Source organism: Chiloscyllium punctatum, chromosome 22 (genome assembly GCF_047496795.1).
Source record: "Chiloscyllium punctatum isolate Juve2018m chromosome 22, sChiPun1.3, whole genome shotgun sequence".
NCBI classification, from domain to species: Eukaryota; Metazoa; Chordata; class Chondrichthyes; order Orectolobiformes; family Hemiscylliidae; genus Chiloscyllium; species Chiloscyllium punctatum.
In genome coordinates, this window is record NC_092760.1 from 35751461 (window position 1) to 35778185 (window position 26725).

Below are 26725 nucleotides of genomic sequence, written 5' to 3' on the forward strand. Positions count from 1 at the left end.
CCAAGTACAAGTCTCTATCTTCCTGTACTTCAACCTAGCAACCAATGCCTATGGGGATGATAATTTATAACACTAGCACTACATGCAGTGGGATAGCTGTTCCTGCTGGATAATAGCTCAGTTCACCTACATGGCATCATGCTGCTCTTGGCACACAGCATGGAGAGCTCAATGTTGAGGGGTCAGGATTTTCTGCACACAAACAAGGATGCAGGGACATTGCTGGTAGGCACAGCTCCTTAATGGAGCCCATATTTGACTGGGCCATACAAATCAGGCAATTTTCAGTCTACCAGTGCCCGACTAGCCTGGCTTTATGACCATCATATGGAATGGCTGTCCACAAAGTAGCAATGAGACTTTGGGAGCAAGAAGAGATTCCATTTGCTGAATGTAAAATTAGCCTGTGCACACTATGGAAGGACTGTGAGGAGCAGTCATGACTCACTCTTGGCTGTTTACAACTGTGCACTCTTCCACAATCAAACAGGATAACAACTGCAGTCACTACCTTGTGACTATATCAACCACTTCTCCATCTTTTAAGACCCATCTGCCGTCCTTGCGTACTTGGAGTGGTGGGACACCTTGCAGCAGATCCAGATATCTGATTTATTTTACTCACTCATTGCACAATAAAGCTTATCGATGAGGTTATAATATGAATGTTGGTGCTCACTCCTGCAGCCACCCAGTGATAAGCTGTATATTGCTCTTCATAAGGTGTTTTTCCTTTTCTCTCTCTGTCTCCTTATCAATGAAAACAACCATTCAGATGCTGGATATAGGACACCTCTCATGGCATTGACACTCTCCTCCATTGTCTGCTCATGGGAGTGAACAGGTCCTGGGAGCTCTCACAAATCCTCACATTTTGCACACTGCTGCTGTAGAATCAGCAACATTGTGATGATTCCTGAGGCTTGATATCTGCAAGTAACTGAGCATAACTGGACCTGTCGTCAATCCTCCAAAGGGAACTGACCTCGGCGGTCACAGCATCCATTCCCTGTTTTTGCGTATGTGTGCTATGCTTACCAGTTACAGGCTCCATTCTAAGCATGCGTCAATGCCCACTGGTGCTACTGGAGGATGGACAATTGATGTTTTTCTGTCCCCTGAGATCCTCCTCAGAGCTCTCATCTGTTCCTGCAGCCATAGGCAGACCCCTATCCCCTAGAGGGTCTACAGGAGAAATGGATGATATCAACGAGTTGCACTTTTAATCAGCCCTTGCTGACTCTCCTTGATCTCGAGCTTCCAGTGTTCACCATAGCCCACAAGGGCTCTGTAATTAGGACTTAGTGGAAGGTTTGATTGCTGCATGCATTGTTTCACCTACTTTCCATGAGGTCCAGATCAGCCACTCACTCAGTGACAGGCTGTTCTTCTGCAACCTATCCTCTTTTCCTTGCCTCCTCCTTCACCAGTGTCACTACAGTACAGGCCACCAGCTCCAGGTCTCTCTTCTCCCAGGCATTGTGAGTGCTTCTCCTGCGATCACATAAATGCATAATGCCTCTCATATCCCAGCTACATTTGACAAGTTGTACCACCTTCAATGTCCAGTCTCACTGGGAGGGAGGCATGCTGCGAGTGAACATTCAGTCTTGATTCAATATGAAGATCAACACTGACTGCCTAGACTTCCTGTATCAATGGACATTGGTCCCTGGTCATTCATAATCCATGTTGCCACCTCACCCCACATCTTCCATGCACCATTGAGTTCATTTAGAGCTGCAAGTTTATTGCAACGAAGTTGAATGTAAATTTATGGCCACTCACCCTGCCAGACAGTACCAGGTCATTGAAACATTCCTGGTACTGTACACCCACCACCACCAACCATACCTTCTTTCTGAGATGCGCTGACCTTCTCCACTTACACATTGGAAAGATAACTGATCTCTATTCCCTCACTGCTACTCTTTCTTATAAAGATCTTTTTCTTTATGCATTGCTTTCTGGGTACCTTAAACATTGTTATTGCATAAGAAGAATTTAACTCCTTACCATGAAGTTTAAGGTGGCATCAACCATGCTCAAATAATTGAGAGTCACTGCAATTTCACTCAAGTGAAAGACATAATATTTTTAATGACAAATACTTGACCTACTGTCAGACTATTTCCATCAGAAAGCCATTTTATTTTTTACTGTTTAATTGTAGCTGTTGAGAAATCAAGATGAATGCTTAAAACCATATCACCAAGATCAAAACGTGCAAGACAAGGCAAGAATTAAGTAACGTTTCAAGGTTGGTCGTATAGCAGCAATGAAAAGTGGAGATGTAACATGTTCTCTCGTTTGAAGATTATGGGAGCGAATGACTTTGAGAGGTAAGCCGTGACATAACTATATTAGGACACACAATGGATGCTCATGCTCCAATCCTGAAAGCTAGCTGGTGAAGGATGATACTGGTGCCAATCAGTCTATTTATTTACAGAGTGAAACATTATTTGCACATCTTAACCAAACCATTGTTTTAGTATCTCTACATCTGCTCAAATGCGAGCAAACACCCAACTAATGATCTCCAACTACATATAACTGAGGACAATTGATATCTAATTTAACAGACAGAGCAAAGACAAGAACACCAATAGTCATTGCTGTGATACCATTAAGTTAGAGTAAGACAGCAAGTAGTACAATGGAGAAAGGATGGAAGAAGGTACAGGGAGAGGGATTGCAATAGTGTTCTTACATCACATCCAAAGGAATAAGGAACCTTTAGTATTTTTAATGGTTTTAGACTTAAAAAGGGAAAATTTACATGACTGTGGGGACAGGATGTGGTTGATGGACTAATTAGATAATTTGTCAAAGAGCCAGCACAACCTCGAGTAGCTAGGGCCTCCTCCTATCTTGTATGATTCTTTCTTTCATTTCTAGTTATTTATCCTTGAGTAGAAGCTTATCTTTAAGTTTAAGCTGGTGCCTTTAGGAGCTGCAGGGGCAGGTTGGGCCAGGAGGCTGGATTAATCATAGGAATTGGAGAGTCTTGTTAAAGGAACGCAAGGGTCTAATTTCACCAAACTCTGTAAGTATCATTTGAACTTCTGGGGAAGTTGGCTTTGACTTACATAATTCTATATTGGTCATCTCTCTATTTCGAAATACAAAGGAACCCTTTCAGATCATAAAGTGATGTTTTTCAGGAGGGGTATGGATGAAGTTGTTGTCTTTTGTGGATGCAGGGAGAGGAAGCAAGTGTTTAAAATATTGTTGCCTCCTGACTTTCTGCTCTTGGCCAGCGGTGAAAATTGGTAATGTTATTTCCTCATGCAGTCTCCTTGATAACTCTGTGAACAGCATGGGGGATGAAACTGCAAACATCCATTGTTCTGGTCTGGACAGACACTGATATATGAAAAAGCAGCTTCATGTTGACTTTAGCCACTAAATGTGGTGGTCACATAATGGAGGTATCTCTGATGTAAATCTCAACCTTTTCTTTGGGCACTTCTTTGTAGTTCTTACTAGCTAAATGTGACTGGCATGCATAATGGATCCATGAGACATGTTGGTATGCCACTTAATACAATAGGCAGGCTTTCCTTGCTCATATTTACCCTCTTCTAGTGTAATTGAAATGAAGAATGTGTACAAAAGCATAAGAACTGGAAAGATAATTTGACTCAATCTCTGAGTGACTTCAGTTTCCTCATTGTATCATTTGCCAGGCAGGCTTATTCATTCCTGATGAAGAGCTCTTGCCTGAAACATTGATTTTCCTGCTCCTTTTCCAGCACCACATTCTTGACTCTGATCTCCAGCATCTGCAGTCCTCACTTTCTCCAGGTTTATTCATTTGATGAGTGATTTGTGGCTGCTCCCATATGGGATTCTTCACTGTTACATTTCAATCCACAAGCTGATTGGCTTCAAGAAATTTCAGTTCAATAATTCTATCTCACTGTGTAAGTCACTGCAATTTTGAAATAGCCAGCAAATGCTGTGGTTGGTAAGCAAACACAGCATATCATACTCTTGTGCTTGGCAGGTTACTGCCTCGCAACTGCCACAGGCATTAAGCTCAACGTTGAAAGAAAATTCAGGCTCTAATCTCTAGGAAACCAATATGAGTTTAGCCAAGTGCACAACTGTTTATTACCTTCTTTGAAATTATGTCTGGACATTCAAAAGGCAACAGATGGTGAGATGTCCAAAGTCCAGCCATAGGGGCTTACAGCACAAAGGGACAGGAGGTCTGTGGAAGTGTTTGTTGAGTAATCCAAAAATATTCCATGTGCTCTTTCCTAATTCTGTAACTTTTACTTATTAAGACACTTATTTCTGTTTTCCTTTAAGGACACAGTGGCCTCTGCCTGAACTATTGACAAAACATTCCATTCTGCAAAGAAAAAATATCTCTTAACCTTATCTCTGTTCTGACTTTAAGTAATCATTTTAAATTGATCAACTCTGGTCACTAAATACAAGACTATAGGTTATAACCTTTCCATTAGCACAATATTCTAATATTTGGTCAAATTAGCACTACTTCCTTACATTGATGTTCCATAATGATGAAGTTAAGTTATCTCAATAACCTCTTTCAATCATTTGTTTGCACCACTGAGCTGTCACTTCATGAATTGTGCCTTTAGATCACAAAACTATGTTCTTTGGAGAACCACAGAAACTTACAGTACAGAAGTCTATGTACTCTGACTTTGCTAGCCACCTTCTCTCTGATTCATTACTAGAGCCCATTGCCTTTGACAATTTACTGGAATTCATTGCCCATCCTCTCAGGCTCTTCCTTGGACCTACTGTCTGTAGCCTTTTGCTAGTATCCATTGTGCATGGTTTTTTCTTGCTGAAGTCCATAGCAATTGCTTTTTGAAGGAACCCATCATTTCTTCCTCTTTGGTAGAACACTTGTTTACACAGTCCCTTTCATTGCTTCCCTGTTTACAACATTCAAAGAGTGTTCCCATTCTTCCGACTTCCTGTGTTTGCTTGTTCGCACCATTAATCATTTCTTTTGCCTGTCATAGTTCACAATACCTGTTAGATTAACAGCAGAAGATGCGTTCCCTCTTATTCCAAATCCAGTTGATTTATGTGTGGAAGTAGTTTCGACAATGTAACTTGCCAATCATTTCCTCTTCTTTTCTCTTTTCCTGATTCCCCAGGAGTTAGGAAATGCAACCAAAATGTAGGGTTTGGTTTGCTTTATGTGAAGGTACGCAGCAATTGGCTGTGCAAAAAAAAAATGTCTTCAAGGCTGGGCAGCTCCCTCCCAGTAATTCTAATAGTCTTCCAAAGAGCCTTTCCAGAGGTTGCAGTATAGTGGGACGCACACTGCACTATACTGTGTGAGCAAATGTTACACTGCTCCAGAAGCTGCTGTTCTAGAAAAAGCAGACTTAATTATCTGTGCTGAGGGGGAGAAGGTGAATCTCAAAAGAGCATTTTTCGAAAAAGATTCCACGTACTGAAAATGAATTAGTTGACAAAAGGAAGCTTTGAAAGTGAGTAAGAGTTTAACAATGAATTTTAGAAACAAAGAGCCTTTAACAGAAGGGTGGCTGTATGGCAGAGAAGTTTTTGTCTGTTAATCGGGAAGCTTTTGTGCTTGTAAATCTATTGATGTCGCTGAATTATGATGACTACTATTAGCATTTTAAGGAAGAGTTTTTCTAAGCTTTCAAGTAACAAAAGTTAAGCAACAATCTGCAAGGTACAACAAATGCAATTTGCACAGAGGAGTACAGTGACTTTTTCTTTAATCTGTTCAAAATATGAAGATTTAGTTGCTGTATACCACAGATGATGGGGTATGAATTCCTTTGGGTGATATGTGTAAACACTTAGTTACAGATTTCCTTTTTTTTAATATCTTTTAACAAGACTGTAAACATGCTCTGAAACTGAACAGGGAATTAAATGTTATTATGTATGGTAGAGTCTCACTTTGTACCATGAGCAAAAAGTTAGGTTGCTTGAAGAAAATAAGTGAGGAACAATGTATTGATGCACTGATAACAGTCTATGTCGTGTGAGCAAGTAGCATGGAGAAGACAAATTTCTGAAAGGTTATTAAATATAAATTTTTTAAAAATCAAGAATTCTTCATGAAAGTAGTGCAGTTGTTTAGGGCATGCTATATATTCATTGGATTAAGGAAAACTGATGATATTGTGGTGAAGAGGACTATATTGAAAGAACAATGCTCAAAAGTACATTGTTAGCGAAGGGATAATACAAGGCAAGCAGTTGTAAGAAGAAAGAATAAGAAATAATTAATTGTATCTAAAGAGATTAAAAAGAGAAAGATTAAAGAGAAAAAACATGGTAAAAATACAGTGAGCAAAAAGTAGACTTTTTATAATGTATTCGCAAAGGTCATATGGTAAAAATCTATTATGTTAAATGCTTTATGCACAGCAGGCATTTCCTTTTAAGCATCATACTACCTCCTACAGTTTTGCAGTCACATGCAACGTCAGACTGCCACTGTGTCTCTGCCCTATGTGAGCAATGCCAAAGGTGATCTGTTTGTAGAATGGCAAAATAATACTCATTGCAATAATTTGTATGGCTGCCCTCAGATGCCTCCTCCTTTTTGTTACTGAAATGAAACTTCATCTTGCTTATCAGTCGAGGTCCAACATAAATGAGCTGCTCCAAATCAGGATTTGTAGAACATATGATGTTGCAACACGATAGCTGAACAATACCTCTTCTCTTTTTGTTTTGTCTGATAATTCAACATATTTTTCATCACTGTTCTTCCTATTCCCTCAAAAAATAGGTCAACATCTAGCACAGTGATTCAACTCATGTTCAAAGCTCATGAGATTATTAAATTTTTTTGAGGTATTGGGGAATGGGTTAAATAAAAGATGAAGAATTCTCAATATAAGTACTGAAACAAACCCCATGTGACAGAGTGTTAGATTGACTTAGTTGTCTTGTTGTGTTCTCATGCTCCTGCTTTAAGTCTATAAAACTCTTCCATTGATGCGTGATGAAGCCATCAGCAGACAGTGAAGTCATGATATACTGTATCGGGTGGATATAAAGACATTATAGGGATTTGGAAAAATCTTGCATGAGCTTTCCAGTTTTCTCAGTTCATCATCAGCTCAATTAGTTCATCATCTAAGTTGAATGACAAACAGCTATGTAAAACAGCTTCAATTCAATTAATTGCTTTTCTCAGCAAGTGAAAATGTCACAATGCGTCATTATTTAATGGAAAAAGTGATATAAATCACCAGATGCTGCGAATGAGATATTTGAAAGCATTTTTTTAATGAAGTGAAAGCCTTTAAAGAGTTAGGGTGCTACAATGGAGTAAGACATTGTCCTCTTCCTACTGAACTTGGGTTGAAATTCAATTCAGATTAACAGATAAGAACTTACCTGATCCATTGTCTATATATCGGTACAATTTTGACCTAGCTATGTTTGGGTATAGGCTGACAGCACAAAACTGCCTTAACTGCAGCACTAAATTAGTATCTGCAGGAACATCTGCCTGAATTTGGAACTGGTGGTGCAGGGTAAGAGATATTCTATTTTAAATTTAATTATATATTAATAATCCTTGCCTTGAGCACAGTGCAGAAAAACAAAACTTTAAAAAAAACTTGATTAGAAATTCTTCACAGCAGCATAAAAGATTGAAGGACCAAAAAAGATCAAAAATGTTAGTTTATGTTCTTATTATTTTTCCACACTGACTCTGAACCAACTTCTAAACCAAACATATTTTCACCTTTATTTATGGTTACCGACCTTTTGGCTGGTTTATTTTCTGAACGCCTCTGCATTGTTGAATGAGTTGATGAGGAAACGGGATTTTATGGTTCATGCCTCATGAAGATTTTCATTTCTTGAATAGGGGTTGGTGGCAGTAACTCAGTTTCATACAATGTAAACTCTGGAATTCTTCCTAAACCTCTCTGTCTCCCTACCTCTCTTCCCCACTTAAAGGCATTCACTAAAACAAGCTTTTTTTGGCCACCTGTCCCGATGCCTCTTTATATGGCTCAGTATCAACGTCTCTTTGGTAATACTGCTGTGAGCTTTACTCTATTACTGGCTATTTAAATGCAAGTGGCTACTGTTGATAGTATGGAATTTGTAAACTTCATCCTATTAAATTGCAAAACTCTTGAACTGGAATTATGGATTTTTCCTTGGAACTGCACGTTAAGACAAAATGCAAATTGTTGTTCTTGAATTTTATAAGGAACATTACAGTAGATTTTTGTTCATTTTCTTAAAGTCTTGAATCCTTCGACCTTTCCTATTTAACATAGTGATATATCTCTCGATTCAAATGGTTAAGTTAGACAAATGTTTCTGTGCCCTTTCTGAGAATGTAAATATTTAATGGGTGTAGTCTGCTCTTATTTGATTTGCAAGTTCATCTACTTTGATGTTACAATGAGGTCACCCAGGAACAATGAGACTTTCGGCTTTTTGGAGAGTTGTTCAAATATTTCAGGTGCATGAGTCCTGGAACTTGCCCAGATTTTCCCAAATTGTGCAACTTGTGAGGCAGCTTTAGTTCATAAAAGGCAAAAAGAATGATAGCACAGATGGGGACTCAATTATTCAGTTCGAAGTCCATTTGAAGAGCTAATTTTAGTGTCATCTAGCTACGAAAGAGCTGGGAGCACATTTACTTTATAAATACTTGGTCGAGTTTCAAGATTTTTCCAGTAAAGTAAAAAAAATCACAAAATTGTTCAATACGGGAGGTCATTTGGCCCATCACGCCAGTGCTGGCTTTCTGAATGAGCAATTCGTTTATTGTTTATTCCCTGCTCTTTCACCATAGCCCTGTGTACTTTTTCAATTATTTATTGGGAATGCTTTCACCAACATTTCAATCTGTGGCTCCTAGATCAAAATTGTATAATACAGCCTATTAATTTGCATACTTGCTTTTCTTTTTGCTAGTTAGCTTAAATATGTGTCCCTTTGGTTACTGACCATCCTGCTAATGGAAGCAATTTTTCTCATCTATGCAATCAAAATGCTTAATAAAAATGTAAGGTCTACACAGGCTGTAGCTATATCTACCAGATTTCTGGTGAGCAAGTGCAATATTACTTTCAGCTTGTAAACTGAAAAGAAATTCCTATTTGGGGAAACATCGTTGCGGAATGCTAGTGCACATCCAAGCAGCCTGTTTGCAAAGGAATCGAATTAACACGATTTCTGGCTCACTGGACTGTCATTACATTTTCAAAGTATGATTAGAACAGGAAGGTTTAATAGGCTTGATAAACGGAGCTCATACTTTGCAAACCTGAACTGAAGTTCAGTCAACAACAAGCCCTGTAAGTGAAAGAGTTCTATAGCTCCAACAAGCCAAGTTGTAATTAGTGATAGAGATATTATGTCACTGCAAATGCAGTGTTTTTTTTGGCTGAAGTTCAACAAGGTGAAGGAAGGCAAACAGAAGATGCAGGGTGAGGGACAATCATCTTAAGTATAGGCTCAAGTACTTGACAATGGCCATAAAGAATTAAGATTTCAGACCATGGTCTCGAAATTCAATGAGGCTGCAACCATTTTTTTAGATGATCAACAGTTATGTATCTATGAGGTAAAATAATGACTGCAGATGCTGGAAACCAGATTCTGGATTAGTGGTGCTGGAAGAGCACAGCAGTTCAGGCAGCATCCAAGGAGCTTCGAAATCGACGTTTCGGGAAAAAGCCCTTCATCAGGAATAAAGGCAGTGAGCCTGAAGCGTGGAGAGATAAGCTAGAAGAGGGTGGGGGTGAGGAGAAAGTAGCATAGAGTACAATGGGTGAGTGGGGGAGGGAATAAAGGTGATAGGTCAGGAAGGAGAGGGTGAAGTGGATAGGTAGAAAAGGAGATAGGCAGGTAGGACAAGTCCGGACAAGTCATGGGGACAGTTACTGAGCTGGAAGTTTAGAACAAGGGTGAGGTGGGGGAAGGGGAAATGAGGAAACTGTTGAAGTCCACATTGATACCCTGGGGTTGAAGTGTTCCGAGGCAGAAGATGAGGCGTTCTTCCTCCAGGTATCTGGTGGTGAGGGAGCGGCGGTGAAGGAGGCCCAGGACCTCCATGTGGGAGGGGGAGTTGAAATGTTGGGCCACGGGGCGGTGTGGTTGATTGGTGCGGTTGTCTCGGAGATGTTCCCTAAAGCGCTCTGCTAGGAGGAGACCGCAGCGGGAGCAACGGATACAATAAATGATATTAGTGGATGTGCAAGTAAAACTTTGATGGATGTGGAAGGCTCCTTTAGGGCCTTGGATAGAGGTGAGTGAGGAGGTGTGGGCGCAGGTTTTACAGTTCTTGCAGTGGCAGGGGAAAGTGCCAGGATGGGAGGGTGGGTTGTAGGGGATGCGTGGACCTGACCAGGTAGTCACGGAGGGACGGTCTTTGCGGAAGGCGGAAAGGGGTGGGGAGGGAAATATATCCCTGGTGGTGGGGTCTGTTTGGAGGTGGAGGAAATGTCGGCGGATGATTTGGTTTTTGCGAAGGTTGGTAGGGTGGAAGGTGAGCATCAGGGGCGTTCTGTCCTTGTTACAGTTGGAGGGGTGGGATCTGAGGGCGGAGGTGCAGGATGTGGACGAGATGTGTTGGAGGGCATCTTTAACCACGTGGGAAGGGAAATTGCGGTCTCTAAAGAAGGAGGCCATCTGGTGTGTTCTGTGGTGGAACTGGTCCTCCTGGGAGCAGATCCGGCGGAGGAGGAGGAATTGGGAATATGGGATGGCATTTTTGAAGGAGGTAGGGTGGGAAGAGGTGTAATCCAGGTAGCTGTGGGAGTCGGTGGGTATGTAAAAAATGTCAGTGTCAAGTCGGTCGTCATTAATGGAGATGGAGAGGTCCAGGAAGGGGAGGGAGGTGTCAGAGATGGTCCAGGTAAAGTTAAGGTCAGGATGGAATGTGTTGGTGAAGTTGATGAATTGCTCAACCTCCTCGCGGGAGCACGAGGTGGCGCCATTGCAGTCATCAATGTAGCGGAGGAAGAGGTGGGGAGTGGTGCTGGTGTAATTACGGAAGATCAACTGCTCTACGTAGCCAACAAAGAGACAGGCATAGCTGGGGCCCATACATGTGCCCATTGCTACCCCTTTGGTCTGGAGGAAGTGGGAGGATTCAAAGGAGAAATTGTTAAGGGTGAGGACCAGTTCGGCCAAACGAATTAGAGTGTTGGTGGAAGGGTACGTTGGGGACATCTTGAGAGTAAAAAACTGAGGGCTTGGAGGCCCTGGTCATGGCGGATGGAGGTGTAGAGGGATTGGATATCCATGGTGAAGATGAGCGTTGGGGGCCGGGGAAACAGAAGTCTTGGAGGAGGTGGAGGGTGTGGGTGATGTCTCGAACGTATGTGGAGAGTTCCTGGACCAAGGGGGATAGGACAGTGTCGAGGTAGGTAGAGATGAGTTCATGGGGCAGGAGCATGCTGAGACAATGGGTCAGCCAGGGTGGTCAGGCTCGTGGATCTTGGGAAGGAGGTAGAACCGGGCAGTGCGGGGTTCCCGGACAATGAGGTTGGAAGCTGTGGGTGGGAAATCTCCTGAGGTGATGAGGTTCTGTATGGTCTCGGAGATGATGGTTTGGTGATGGGGGTGGGGTCATGGTCGAGGGGGTAGTAGGAAGAGGTGTTCTCGAGTTGACGTTTGGCTTCAGCGGTGTAGAGGTCAGTGCGCCAGACTACCACTGCGCCCCCTTTATCCGCTGGCTTGATGGTGAGATTGGGATTGGAGCAGAGGGATTGGAGGGCTGCGCGTTGTGAGGGTGAGAGGTTGGAGTGGGGGAGGGGGGTAGACAGGTTGAGGTGGTTAATGTCCTGGCGGCTTTTGCCCGAAATGTTGATTTTGAAGCTCCTTGATACTGCCTGAACTGCTGTGCTCTTCCAGCACCACTAATCCAGAATCTAGTTATGTATCTATGCCTGAGCAGGAACGATGCACTCATTTTGATGCACATATATATCAAATGCTACAATTGATCTCCACAGGGATGCAAATGTCTTCTAGAACTAGTTAAAGCAATGAATAACTTGTACAGATGAGGCTTCTTGTTTGTCAAGCATGTTGGAGGAACATTTGCCAACTTTTGCATGCTTTAGTGCCTGATGAATTATATGCCAAAAATATCCAGCAATGTACAGAGCTAACAAGCAAGAAAAAAAGTCACCAAAATTATTTCAAAGAATCATGGAGCACTTTGAGCTGATTGCTAGTTCATAATTTCAGCCTGATGATTATGCTCTTGGTGTTTTGAGCTTGTCTCTTGACTCTGAGCCTGCAAACTACAATATCTCAGTGTGGGTCAGTGCAATCTATCCAGCTCGACGCATGGTATTAGCAAGGGCGTTGGCATCTTGGGAAAGGACAGCACATTCCTCTCTTATGGCCCTAAGCCTTCAAACCTGGGACTGTGTTAGAATTTTTATCGGTCTATTTTAAAACAAGATACAGAATTGGCAGAACACTCTAAGAAGGGAGCGACAAAGTATTGTGGTTGTAGACCAGTAATCCAGAGCGTTAGGGTAATAATCGAAGAATCATGGATTCTCATTTCATCATGGTAGATGGTGAAATTTGAACAGGATAAAATCTGGAATGAGGAAAAAAATCTGGTATAATGTGCCCATCTTTTCTGATTGTCATAAAAACCCACTTGGCCTCTTGGGGAAGGATATCTGCCATGCTTCCCCAGTCTGGTCCACATGTGACTCCAGACCCACAGCAATGACTAGTAGCGGCCCTCTGAAATTTTCTAGAGAGCCAATTAGACCTGGGGGAATCTTGGAATGGGTGCAAAATGGTAGCATTACTAATTATGCCCGTATTTCTTGTAATCTGTCAAAACTGGTCCCAAATGTTGTATGGCAGTTGTGGGAGTTGTCAGGAGAGACTTTGTGATGTTATGTCTTACTGCTGTATTAATGGAACAGACAGCTGAATCCCTGTTCAGTAGAATGTTTTGTCTGAGGTCTTTACATAAGTTTGAACTACTCTCCTCAGTGACATTGCTTCTGAGTTCACAGAAAGACTGAGATAGACTCACAGAAATAGCATTTCCTCCATCTTAGCCTTCCATAGTAGATTTGACTGAATTCCGGCAACACCTCTAATGTGTGATCACTTTGATCACTTCTCGCATCTTCTTGATCCAGCTCCTGTAGACTTGCGATTCATCCCTTCTCTAGCCATGCATCTATTTTACAAATGATCCCAAGATCTGAGCTAATGTTGCAAGGGTGAGATCGATTGACATTTGGTGGTCCATCTTTAGCATTGCAATGAAATAAAGGAACATAGATGGACTTTTTAATGCAAAGGAATAATGGTGTGAAAGTTTCAATCATCTGTCAGTTTATTGTCTGGATCTTTTAGGGTGAGAGAGAAGCAATGAGGAGAATATAAGGGCAGGTTTTGACAAAATCTTTCTTTGTGATTGTCAGTTGCCATGGCATGACTCTGCCCTTGCCCATACAAACATCTTTTCCTGGAGAAGGTGCACAGACAACCTTGCTGTACAAGAAAGATCAGAGTGTGTTGGCAACAATCTTGTGAGATCAAGGAATAGAGCACAGAGTACTGTACTTAAAACTTTGAGTATAGCAAGACAGATCTAAAAAGCAGTTAACCCTACATGTGTGAAATGGGGTTTTATAAATGGAAACGTTGAAGCAACTTACCATAACCCTTATGATGTTATATGCTTCTATTCAATTGCCTCTTAACCGACTAAAGGAAAACTCTCATTTCATAAGATAATGGTAATCCCTTATCCCCAGAACTTGACAAATAAATTTTGCCTGTGCTATCTCCAAAACCATCATGTCCTTTTTAAACAAAAACAGAAGTTGCTGGAAAAGCTCAGCAGGTCTGGCAGCATCTGTGAAGAGAAATCAAAGTTAACGTTTTGTGTCAGGTGGCGTTTCCTCAGAACTTTATAAAATCCAGTGGCAAGAATTGTAAACAGTGCTCCAACTGACGCTTCAAAGATATTTGGTATAACTTCCTGGGTTTTTTTTCAATGTTTCCATTTCAAAAACCTCATTTCACACGTGTAGCATTAACTGCTTTTTAAATCTGTCTTGTTATCCTCAAAGTTTTATGTACAGTCCTTTCAAAATTGTGCTATTTATCTTGCACTGTTTCCTTATTCTTCTATCGTAATGTATAAACACTGCATTAACTTTCATTTTCCACATATTGCCCAGTCCACTAGCCCATCCTATTATCTTCCTGACACATCCCAGATCATGTCATCTACAGATTTCAAAATTATGTCCTGCTCCTCCAACAGCTCTGGCACTGAAATACATAGCATCTTCTGTAGAATCTTATCTGTCCATTTGCCTTACCTCTTTGGAATTTTAACTCATGGCTCCACTTCTTTCATTCTCAGGATCATTGCCAATAGTTTCTTGGAGTTCAAAGTTTTGATGCGTTGAGTTATCTTGAAGATCCCTTTACAGTGCTCTCTTCTCTGGCTTAATAAATCTGTGTTTGTAATTCAACTGTTATAATAGCTTCACGGTTATCACCAGTGGGACAATATAAAATTCATTGATGGGGTCACCTCACAGAACGTGTGCCAACATCTAACTGGTTTGAATAATTTTAAATGTGAAAAGCTTTGAAGATGTGCATGTGATTGTTGTGGGCTACAGGGCCCTTGCTAAAATATGGCCACAGATAATAAGCCATATGAGAGCTATAAAGGGCAAGTGCCTAGTCCACAATAGGCTAATCAGCAATATGCTGTGGTATGCATATTTGGGTCATCCACCCAGAGTTGCTGTTGAGTTACTTTGGCCTGTTGTACATCTCCAATTTTAATCATTTTGCCATTGGCAACTGCTCTCAGCTCTTGAATTCAGTCCTAAAGAGCTCTGAGTTTCTCCCTCTGTCTCTGTTTTTAATATGTTCCTTAAAACCGTCCTCAAACATCTGGTCATCAGTCCAAACATCTCTTTATTTGGATTAGTGTCAAATTTCATTTGCTAATGCTCCAATGAAGTGCCTTGGAAAATTTTACTGTGTGAACGGTGCTATACAAATTCAAGTCGTTGATGTCTTTCTTTTCCTTAGGGTGTGCCATTTCCCCTGCACGGGTTCCAGGTTCTGAAGTCGTGATGTGCAGCATTTACTCTGGCTGCCTCTTCCTGCCAGGCAATGTAATTGCTGGACCCCCTTGGAGTTCCAAACAGCAGCACCTGTCCCCAGCACCCACATTACCTGACAGTACCTTCACTTTGTTAGTCATTAGTCGGAGGGTTCTATCATTACATTGTTTCATCCTTGCAGCCTTGAAAAGGGTGGAATAATGACCACCCACCACCACCACCACCACCGCCACTATTTCTTACATGAAATCTCTTTCAAAAGTTACACTTGCAATTGCTTTTCCAGAGCTTCTTGCACTTCTTTTTTTGCCAACATCTTCGTACTGCCAATAAAATATTACCGTGAAATGTAGTTATGATTACCTTTTGCTCCTGGCTGAATTCACTGCTGGGAAAATCGATGGCAAAGTTCGAGGAAGCTACTTAATCAAACAGCAGAGAATTGAACCAAACTGAGCAGGAGGTCAGAACCTTGGCCAGCTCACATATCCCTGCTGGCGAGATCAGCCATGTTCAGTCATTATTTCTCCCAGGAACATAAGGGGAGTAGTGCATGTGGACATTTCCAAGGACTCTGTCAATGCTAGTTTTTTTATTGAAAAGGCAGATGTCTAGTGGACTGTTCTGTCACGCTGGGAGGCTTAAGTTGACCACAATGATGGATTTGACATGAATTTGACCACTTCAAGGAGCAATATTGTTATCCTCTGTCAGACCCAGGATCCTGCACAGATGGGGTAAGAGGACAACTTCTTGTAAACAAAATACTTTTCATAATATTACAGCAGACAGTTCGGTACATTTGTTAGAGGGTCTTATTCATTTCGAAACAATGCATTTTTGAAGTAATGAAGGTCATGAAATTTAGAGTCATAGAGTTATACAGCATGGAAACAGACCCTTCAGTCTAACTAGTCCATGCCGACCAGATAATCTATGTAAATCTAGTCCCATTTGCCAGCATTTGGCCCATATCCCTCTAAACCCTTCTTATTCATATACCCATCCAGATGCCTTTTAAATGCTACAACTGTACCAGCCTCCACCACTTCATCTGGTAGCTCATTCCATACACGCACCACCCTCCACATGAAAAGGTTACCTCTTAGATCCCTTTTATATTTTTCCCTATTCACCCTAAATCTATGCCCTCTTATTCAGGATCACCCCGCCCCAGGGAAAAGACCTTGTTTATTTACCATATTCATGTCCCTCGTGATTTTATAAACCTCTATAAGGTAACCCCTCAGCCTCTGACACTCCAGGGAAAACAGCCCCAGCCTATTCAGCCTCTCCCAATAGCTCAAATCCTCCAACCCTGGCTTGGAGGTGCCAGTGTTGGACTGGGGTGGACAAAGTTAAAAATTACATAACGCCAGGTTATAGTCCAACAGGTGCTTCCAAATACACCTGGTGTTGTGTGATTTTTAATTTTGTCCAATCCTGGCAACATTCTTGCAAATCTCTTTTGAACCCTTTCAAGTTTCACAATATCCTTCTTGTAGGAGGGAGATCACAATTGCAGACTGTATTCCAATAGTCTTCCAATGTCCTGTACAGCCACAACATGACCTCCAAACTCCTATAATCAAAGCACTGACCAATAAAGGCAAGCGTACCAAACGCCTCTTTAAAACTGAGGGTCTGGACAAAAACAGAATATTATCTTCTGTGACCAGACAAAAATCTATCTCGGGCTCTCATGATTTTCCAACAGGTGTGGCTTTGAGTTTGTGTCTGTGGATTATGAAGTGAAGATGTGTGTACAACCACCAAGCTTAGTTTTCTCAACTATCTAAATTACTTCAACATGAGAAAACCTCTATTACAAAGTTTATGAATGTTCTACATACTATTCTGAAAAAGTAACATTTTCAGCTGAATTGCATTATTTCATATTAAAGGTGATGAAAATTGTGGAGTACTATGTTATCACCAATATAGTGTAATTTGCTTAGAAGATCACAATGTATATTGGTTAGAGGGATTGTAATTCAGAGACATGAGGCCATGCTGCAACTATACAAAACTCTGGTGCAGCCGCACTTGGAGTATTGCATACAGTTCTGGTCATTGCATTATAGAAAGAATGTGGAACCTTTGGAAAGGGTGCAGAGGAGATTTACTAGGATGTTGCCTGGTATGGATGAGCCTTATGAGGAAAGACTGAGGGACTTGAGGCTGTTTTCATTAGAGGGAAGAAGGATGAGAGATAACTTAATTGAGACATGTAAGATAATCAAAGCATTAGATAGGGTGGACAGTGAGTCTTTTCCCTCGGATGGTGATGGCTAGCATGAGGGGACATGGCTTTAAATTGAGGGGTGATAGATATAGGACAGATGTCCGAGGTAGGTTCTTTACTCAGAGAGTAGCAATGGTATAGAATATCCTGCCTGCAACCCCTCAGAAAATGAACAGGAAATGACATCACCACAAACCCCAGGAACCCCATCCAGGACAAACATATAAATAGAAAGCAGGAGACAACAGCTTCGCTTCACTTGGAGGTCACCACTGATGATGTTACCTACCCAGGTAATGAAATGTCTGGATATAAAACCTACAGCTCCGTGAGCAAACCTACACCCTAAACAGTAGTACACTCACTAAAGTTAAGGGCATTTAAATGGCCACTGGATAAACATATGGATGATAATGGAATTGTGCAGGTTGGATGGGTTTCAGATTGGTTCCACAGGTCCATGCAACAACGAGGTTGAAGGGCCTGTACTGCGCTGTAGTGTTCTATGTTCCATATTCTCTCCAGCTTGATGAAGCAGCTCATCGTATAAGGATTTAAAGTGATTATTAGATGATTGCACTGTATAAGATACTCAAACTTGTCTGTCCATTTCCTGCATTTCTTTTTGTCCTCACTTGTTTCCCTCCCTCCCCCAACGACGATATGGTTTGATTTCTCCTTATCTTCCAACCATCAGCCTCCTTAGTCAATGGAATGTATTTCACTATTTTCATCATTTCTGCTATACATACGTCGTCTCTTCCCTGTCCTGTCAGTATCCTGAAGGCTCCAACTTCTCAATCAACTGCAATATCTTCTTCCATTAGCATTCAGTCTCCACAAGGAAGAACAGGAGGTAATATTTGCCTTTAAAGCCCTTTCTTTCTTACCGTCCATTTCTTAAATACGCCTTCCAAGTAAATTTACTTCTACTTATTTCAGTTTAATAAGCTGCATTTGCTGATCATGATGCAGTATTCTCCATGCTGGAGATATCATTTACAAATTGTGTGACCATTCAGTTCACAAGCCTAACCTGAGCATTGGCTACCTGTTGGTTTAATTCCTTGCCCTACTATAACCCTGACCGCTTGATCCTCTGACTTCTACACTGATACAATGGAGCTCAATGGAAGCTGAGGAAGAGCATCCTGTCTTATGATTAGGCAACTTTACAGATTTTTGGACTTAAACATTGATTTCAACCATTTCAAATGATAAACCATTGCATGAATACTGATGTTGGTAATGTTTCTGCTGTTGTCATTTCTCTAGGCACATATTTTATTTATTTTTTTACTTATCCCATTAACATCTTGCTAACTTTGCAACATTATCATCTGTTTTGACATCTTATATTTCTGCTCCAATACAGATCTTACGCGTTTGTTCTTCCCTCCCCCCCCCCCCCCCCCCCAACCCCTCACCACCCATACCCTTCTTTCCCTTTCTCTCTACTTACTTAAAAATTGCAAAGTCTCGCATATTTTCCAGCTCTGATTAAAGGTTGTCAATCCAAAATATTTTTTTCTCCACAATCAGTGTCGGGCGTCTTGAGTATTTCGAAGTATTTTCATTTCAGATTCCCAGCCCCCAAATACATCGACTTCCTCGTGATCAGAACCCTCTCCATCTCATTAAAGGTGTGATGTAAATACAAGAGCTTCTTCTTTCTTGCAAAACTGGCACATTTAGCTTCTGCACCTCATCCCACGTGACATTTAATGAAAATGTGTTTGTATTACAGTGTTTCTGAATACAATGCTAAAAAGATTTCTGTGCAATTTTCTGAAGGCTGATGGTTATTCAAGCTCTGTGAATTATATGTTTCTGCACTGCTAACTGATTCCAATCAGACCAAATACAGGATGACTCACCACTTGTGATGCCCTTTTGGAAGATCAGAAATTTTATCTACAAACCTGACAGTCATTGGTAATCTTGTGGGTTTGTGAAGTGCTCAATTGCTGTGAAGTGCTGCTGTGTTTACTAAGTAAATGGTTTGAGCAACATGTGGGTTAAAATGCTTGTCACCTCATGAATCATGGTAGGTTGCAGTTTGATGGAACTGCTTCCATGTAATTTTTCAATCGGCCTGACTATGATCTGAACAGGAGGTCTTTACGCTCTTGCGGATATTTTCAAGGTCTGAGCTCTGTGTCTTTTCTGGGGAAAAAAAAGAAATATTGGGGCAGTTTATTTTGTGGTAGGACAACCCAGACTAAAGGATCCTGCAGTCTGCCAAGGACTACCATTGGCTGTGAGCGTCAAATTAAACTTTGCCAATGCCACCTCGCTCTCCCACCTACACCACACCTCAATTCCCATTTTTAATTATTAACCTGAGAATCTCCTGAACTACAATTGGCTAGGAGATACAGGACTTTGAAGACTCCTGTGGTTCTGGGACAAGCAAACACATTCTATTTTCACCAAGTGAATGCCAAAGTTAATCTATGTGCATAGCACTTCATCTGGCATTGCAGCCTCACATGCACACACACATATATAGAGGTCAACTGTGTGTTTGTCATGATTGCAAGAGAGAAGCAGGCACTTTCCATTTTGCTCTTTTGAACCTGATTCCCTGAACTTTGAGCACACTGAATTGTGCTTTCCAGCTCCTATCTTACTCTATAGCTGTTTGCTTCTCTCTCTCTCTTTTTCATTATTCCTGTCTCCCTTTTTAATCTCTTACTGCTCTCCTATTCAGTCTGTCACATGAGTCAACTGGGTGATAAATTAATACCTCTAATCAGCCACATACCTCATTCCAGACCACTGAGGATATGAGAGCAACTGAATGCTTCATCCTTTTGAAATGTGAATGATGTTTCAACCAATCAGGATAAATGTTACTTCATAAGTGCAACATTTTACGTGTGGGGCAAAGTGTGACATTTCTCAATTACGTCAATGTTACATTTGGAGGTGTAATAAGCATGAACGAGGTGCAATACCTTTCATTTATTTATATTTTTAATTATAATTAAGCTTCTACCAGTCAAGTTAAAGGATGGTAATGAATGACACACAAATTTAACACCCAGTGTCAGCATCAAAGGGAATGTCAGGTCCAGAACAGGCTATGGCCAAAGAAAAGAGGTTTGTCTCCAAGTCAACATTAATCCCGATCTCAGAGAAACACAATCAACTGCTGTTATTGTGCTATTTTTCAATTTTCAGTAACCTTATGGGTTATTAAAAAGACTGCAATTTTTGTGCCATGTCATCGACTCTCCATCCACTAGCAATGTGTCTAACATAGCCCTAGCTTGTTGAGTCCAGGGCATCAGCTCAGCTCTGATGTGTGTGCCTGCTTCCTATGAAAGCATGATGAAGATTGCTGCCACTGTGCACTTTAACATAGGAACGTAAGAACAGGAGTAAATAACTGAGCTCCCCCACCCCATCCTTGATGCTACTGCACAACTCTGGATCATGGCTCATCATCTATCTCAATGCCATGTTCCCAAATCTCTTGATGTCATTTGTAAATAGAAATCTATCAATGCTTGTCATGTGTGTACTGTGGCTGAGTTACCACAGATCTCTGGTGCAGAGAATTCCAAAATTCATCAGTTTCTGAGTGAAGAAATTCCTTCTTATTTCAGTCCTTAACGGTATGCCTTTTATTCTGTTCTGTCGGCTGGTTCTAAAACCCACAGCCAGGGGAATCATCCTCTCTGCACCCATCCTGTAGAACCCTTTAAGAGTTTGTCATTTTCTAATGAGATCGTCCCTCATTCTTCAGAACTTCAGCGAATGCAGGCCCAATCTCCTCAATCTCTCCTCACAGGACAGTCCTGCCATCCCAGGATTCAGTCTAGTGAGCAAGCATCACACTCCCTGCAAGGGAAGTACTTCCTACCTTAGGGAAAGAAACCAGAACTATACAATACGTCAGAGATGGACAAAGCAGTGTTCTATTCCTTATCTTTTATTTATTCATGGGATGTGGGCATCACTGGATGGAGCCAGTACGTATTGTCCTTCCTAGGTGCCCTTGAGAAGATGATGGTGAGCTGCTTTCTTGAATTGCTGCAGCTTATTAAGTAAACCCACATTGACCTGAGGGAGGGAGTTCCAGGATTTCGGACTAGTGACACAGAAAGAACAGTGAATACATTTCCAAGTCAGAATTGTGAGTGGCTTGGAGGGGATCTTGTAGGTGGTGATGTTCCGATTTATCTAAAGACCTTGTCCCAGAGATGGCAGGGGTGGTGGGTTCGGACGTCTCTGTAAAAGGAGTCTTGGTGAATTGCTGCGCTGCATCTTTTAGATGACACACATTACTGCTCCACCGGTGAAGGGAATGTTTGTGGATATTGTGCAAATCAAGTTGCTGCTTTGTCCTGTTTGGTATGAAGCTTCTTGAGTGTTAGTGAATCTGCACTAACCCTGGCAAGTGGAGACTATTCCATCACACTCCTGACTTGTGCCTTATAGATTTTGGACAGACTTTAGGAAGTCGGGAGGTGAGTTACTCACTGCAAGATTTCTAGCCTTTGATTTGCTCTTATGTCATTGTATTCTGCTGGCTAGTCCAGCTCAGTTTCTGGCCAATGGTAATCCCACAATGTTGGTAATAGGACATTCACTGATAGGAATACCATGGAACATCAAGAGAAGGTGGTTAGATTCACTCTTGTTGGAGATGGTCTTTGCCAGGCACTTGTGTGGCACAATTGTTGCTGCCCATTTGTCAGACCAAACTAGATATTGCTCAGAACTTGCCACATTTGGACAAGGACTGCTTCAGTATCTGAGGAGTCGCTAATACTGCTGAACACATTTCAGCCATTGGTGAACATTCCCACTTCTGACCTTATGATGGAGGGAAGATCATTGATGGGACACTGAAGATGTTTGGGTCTAGAACATTACCCGAAGCAGCTCCTGCACTGATGTCCTGGAACTGAGGTGACTGACCTCTGACTGGCAAAACCATAAGTGTTTGCACCAGGTATGACTCCAACCAATAGAATGTTTGGCCCCAGATTCCCATTGATTCCAGTTTTGCTAGGGCTCCGTGATGCCACATTCAGTTGAATATAGCCTTAATGTCAAGGGCTGTCACTCTCACCTCACCTCTGGAATTCTCTGTTTTGTCCATGTTTGAGCTAAGGCTATAATGGGGTCAGGAGTGGAGTGGCCCTGGCGGAACCCAAACTGGGCATCGCTGAGCAAGTTATTGTCAAGGAGGTGTTGTTTGATCACACTGTTGCCAACACCTTCCATCATGTTACTGATTGAGAGTAGACTGACTGTCAGAAGTTGATTAAGTTGAATATGCCCTGTTTTTTTTTAATACAGGACATAAAATGGGAAATTTTCCACATTTACAGGTAGATGCCAGTGTAACTGTAACAGAATAGATGGCTAATTCTGAAGGACAAGTCTTCAGTGCTATTGCTGGAATATTGTTCAGGCCCACAGATTTGTGAGTATCCAATGTGTCCAACTGTTTGTTACTATCCCTTGGAATGACTTGAACTGGCTGAAGACTGGTATTTGGATGCTGGTGAGGAGGCTGAGATGGATCACCCATTCGATACTTCTGGTTGAAGATTGCTGCGAATGCTTCAGAATCTACCTTTTGCACTGATGTGTTGGGCTCTTCCATCATTGAGAATGGGGACACTTATGGAGCCTCCTCCTCCGATGAGTTGTTTATTTGTCCACCACCATTCCCAACTGGATGACCTTAGACCTGACCCATTGATTGTGGAACACATTAGCTCCGGTTATCAATTACTGTTTGTGTTGTTTGGCAGGCAAGTAGTCCTCTATTGTAGCTTTACCAGGCTTCAACCTCATAGGTCCGGTGATGTGGCTGGATCTCCTGCACTCTTCACTGAACTAAGAGTTGATCCCCTGGCCTCGTGGTAACAGCAGACTGGAGAGTGAGCATAAGAGGTATAGTTAGTAAGTTTGCAGATGACACCAAAATTGTAAGTGTAGTGGATAGCAAAGAAGGTTACCTCAGTTTACAATGGAATCTTGATCATATGGTCCAATGGGCTGAGAAGTGGCAGATGGAGTCTAATTTAGATAAATGCAAGGTGCTGCATTTTGGGAAAGCAAATCTTAGCAGGACTTATACACTTAATGGTAAGGTCCTAGGGAGTGTTGTTGAGCGAAGAGATCTTGGAGTGCAGGTTCATAGCTCCGTGAAAATGGAGTCACAGGTGGATAGGATAACGAAGAAGACGTTTGGTATGCTTTACTTTATTCATTAGAGTATTGAGTACAGAAGTTGGGAGGACATTGTTGCAGATGTACAGGACATTGGTTAGGCCACTGTTGGAATATTATGTGCAATTCTGGTCTCCTTCCTATCAGAAAGATGTGAAACTTGAAAGTGTGTTGTGCCCATAGGTTGAAAGGAAACTTGAAAGTGTTCCGAAAAGACTTAAAAGGATGTTGCCAGGGTTGGAGGATTTGAGCTATAGGGACAAATTGGGGTGTTTTTCCTAGACCAATGGAGGCTGAGGGGTCATCTTATAGAGGTTTATAAAAGCATGCGGGGCATGGATAGGGTAAATAGGCAAAGTCTCTTCTCTAGTATGGGGGAGTCCAGACTAGAGGGCATAGGTTTAGGGTGAGAGGGGAAAGATATGAAAGAGACCTAAGGGACAACTTCACGCAGAATGTGGTACGTGTATGGACTGAGCTGCCAGAGGATGTGGTGGAGGCTAGTACGATTGCAACATTTAAAAGACATTTGGATGGGGACATGAAAGGAAGGGTTTGGAGGGATATGGGTTGGGTGCTGGCAGGTGAGGTTAGATTGGGTTGGGATATCTGATCGGCATAAACGAGTTGGACCAAAGGTTCTGTTTCCGTGCTGTGCATCTCTATGACCCTGTGACTCTATATGCCAGACCATGAGGCTGTATAATGTATCAATTGTCTTTCCGCTGCTGCTAGTGGCCCACAGCAGCTCATGGATGCCAGTCTTGAGTTGATACATCTGTATGGAGTCTATCCCATTTAGCACAATGATACAGAGTACAATGGGCAACATCTTCAAAGTGAAGGTGGGTGTTCTTCTCTCCAAGAACTGTGCAGTAGCTGCTACTGCTGATTCTGGTATGGACAGATATATCTGCAGCAGGCAGATTTGGGAATGTGGATGAGTCTGTTTCTCCCTCTTCACCACCTGTTGCAGATCCAGTCTCTCAGCTATGTCATTAATGTAGGATCAGATTAGATTACATACTCTACAATATGGAAACAGGCCATTTGGCCTGACAAGCCCACATCTACACCCCCCAGGCAAGTAACCCATTCAGACCCTACATTTACCCCGACTAATGGACCTAACATTTACCCCGACTAATGGACCTAACACTATAGGCTTGGCCAATTCACCTGACCTGCACATTTTTGGACTGTGGGAGGAAACCAGAGCACCCGGAGGAAACCCACACAGACATGAGAGTGTGCAAACTCCACGCAGACATCTGCAACCAAGCCATTTTGGCTCAGTGCTTCCTCCAAGTGATGCTCAATATAAAAGAGAGCTGATTCATAGCTGAGAGACAGTGTCACATAGTAACATGCAAAACAAGGTTTGCAAATGTTTGACTTGTTGCCATGAGACTTGATGGGATCTGAAGTCGATGAAGAGGAGTACTAGGTCAACTCCCTCCAAGGCTGCAGACCACTATTCTACCATCTCTATCCCAATGTGGTGAAGTCTGCGCAAGGTGGGATTCCATGAGTATGACTATATCAAGCTGTTAACCATGAGACAGCTCATCCAATTTTAGCAGTAGCACCAAGACATTAGGAAGGAGGACTTTGCAGGATTGGCAGGGTTGAGTTTGCCATTATTGTTTCTGCAGCCAAGTTTGGTACCATGTACTCCGTCCAAGTCCCATTCCCTTGCTGAGGTTTTTTTTAGCAGTTTGTTAGCAAGACGGGGTAAAAATAGCAGTTTTCTGAAAGGACATCAGTGATGGTTTTTAAATGAAAATTAACAGTACTTTTATGACAACAACTAGACTTATAATTCCAGAATTTTGTTTTAACTTCACATTCTATTGTCTGTCATGTTGGAATTTTAATCCAGTTCCCCAGATCATGACCTGGCTTTCTAAATTACTAGTACAGCACAAAATTGCTATGCCATTGTTTCTCCAAACCCTGAATGGAAACAGCACCTTATATATACTTCTTGATAGTTCTGTAGACAAGAATGTCAATATTTTGTTTGAATGGGGGGGAATTGATTATTTACCTTTTTGCCTACCAGCAAGTGTGATGCTGCTAGACCACATTTAGAATAGTTTTGAGCATGCTGGTGAGGTTGTGACATGTTCAAATCCACAAATGGCTTCAATTTGACAGAAATGCTCATTAACACACTATGGCTTGTTTTCTTTACAACCATTATCAGGCATTCCAAATAACTCGTCTAAGACTCAGATAACTGCATCAAGAGCTGAGGTGTACAATTTCACGACCTCTTTCCATCAGGAGAAATATTTAATGACAATAAGGCAAGGTCTTCCACCAAAATAAATTGATCTGTGCCTACATATTCCCACGTTGTGCTGGAGAATATGGTGGACATCAAAATTTCTTATTGCTCTGGTCTGTGGGTGGCACAGAGCTCATAACTATTCCTAAGCTTTGCTAGTGTCGCTTCTCCTGGACGTCTTTGCAGAGTGAAATTGGAATGACTAGTTGTTCATCATACTCCAGCATGTTGCCTACAATTATTAAACACCTGTCTCTTGGTGGCATCTTCCATGACTGTGGGAGCACTTTTCACATGAATACTGAGGACCTTCATCTCTATCTCTGCCTACCTTCCTTAACCCTGTCTTTAACTCTGTGCTGTCAGGTTAACTGTCTTGCACTTGGTCATGGATGAGCTATGACTTATTTCACCTCACCTTTGACAGAACCAAAATCATTACCTACAGCCTATGCAGCAAACTCAGTTCTCTTTGTAATGACACATGGTGAATAAATTGAACATCCCATTCAGACTCAAGATGAGCTTTTTTCCCATGTCCTGCTCATCACAGAGGTCACCAACTTCACCCCCTGGTCATTTCCACTTCTACCTCAACATTTCTGCTGGCACTGACATCATCTACGCCCTCACCACCAGACTTGCCTGATTCAGCACCATCCAGGCCAGTCTTACATTTTGATTGATTGATTTATTGTCATCAGATATACTGAGGTACAGTGAAAAGTGTTATTTTGCAGGCTATACAGCTGATTGTACAATACAAATTTCCTCAGGGTAGCAGGAGAGAGTGCACAATACAGTGTTACAGCCACAGGGAAAATGCAGAAAGAGAGATCAGAATTAACATTTGGGAGATCCATTGAAGAGTCTGCTAAAGCT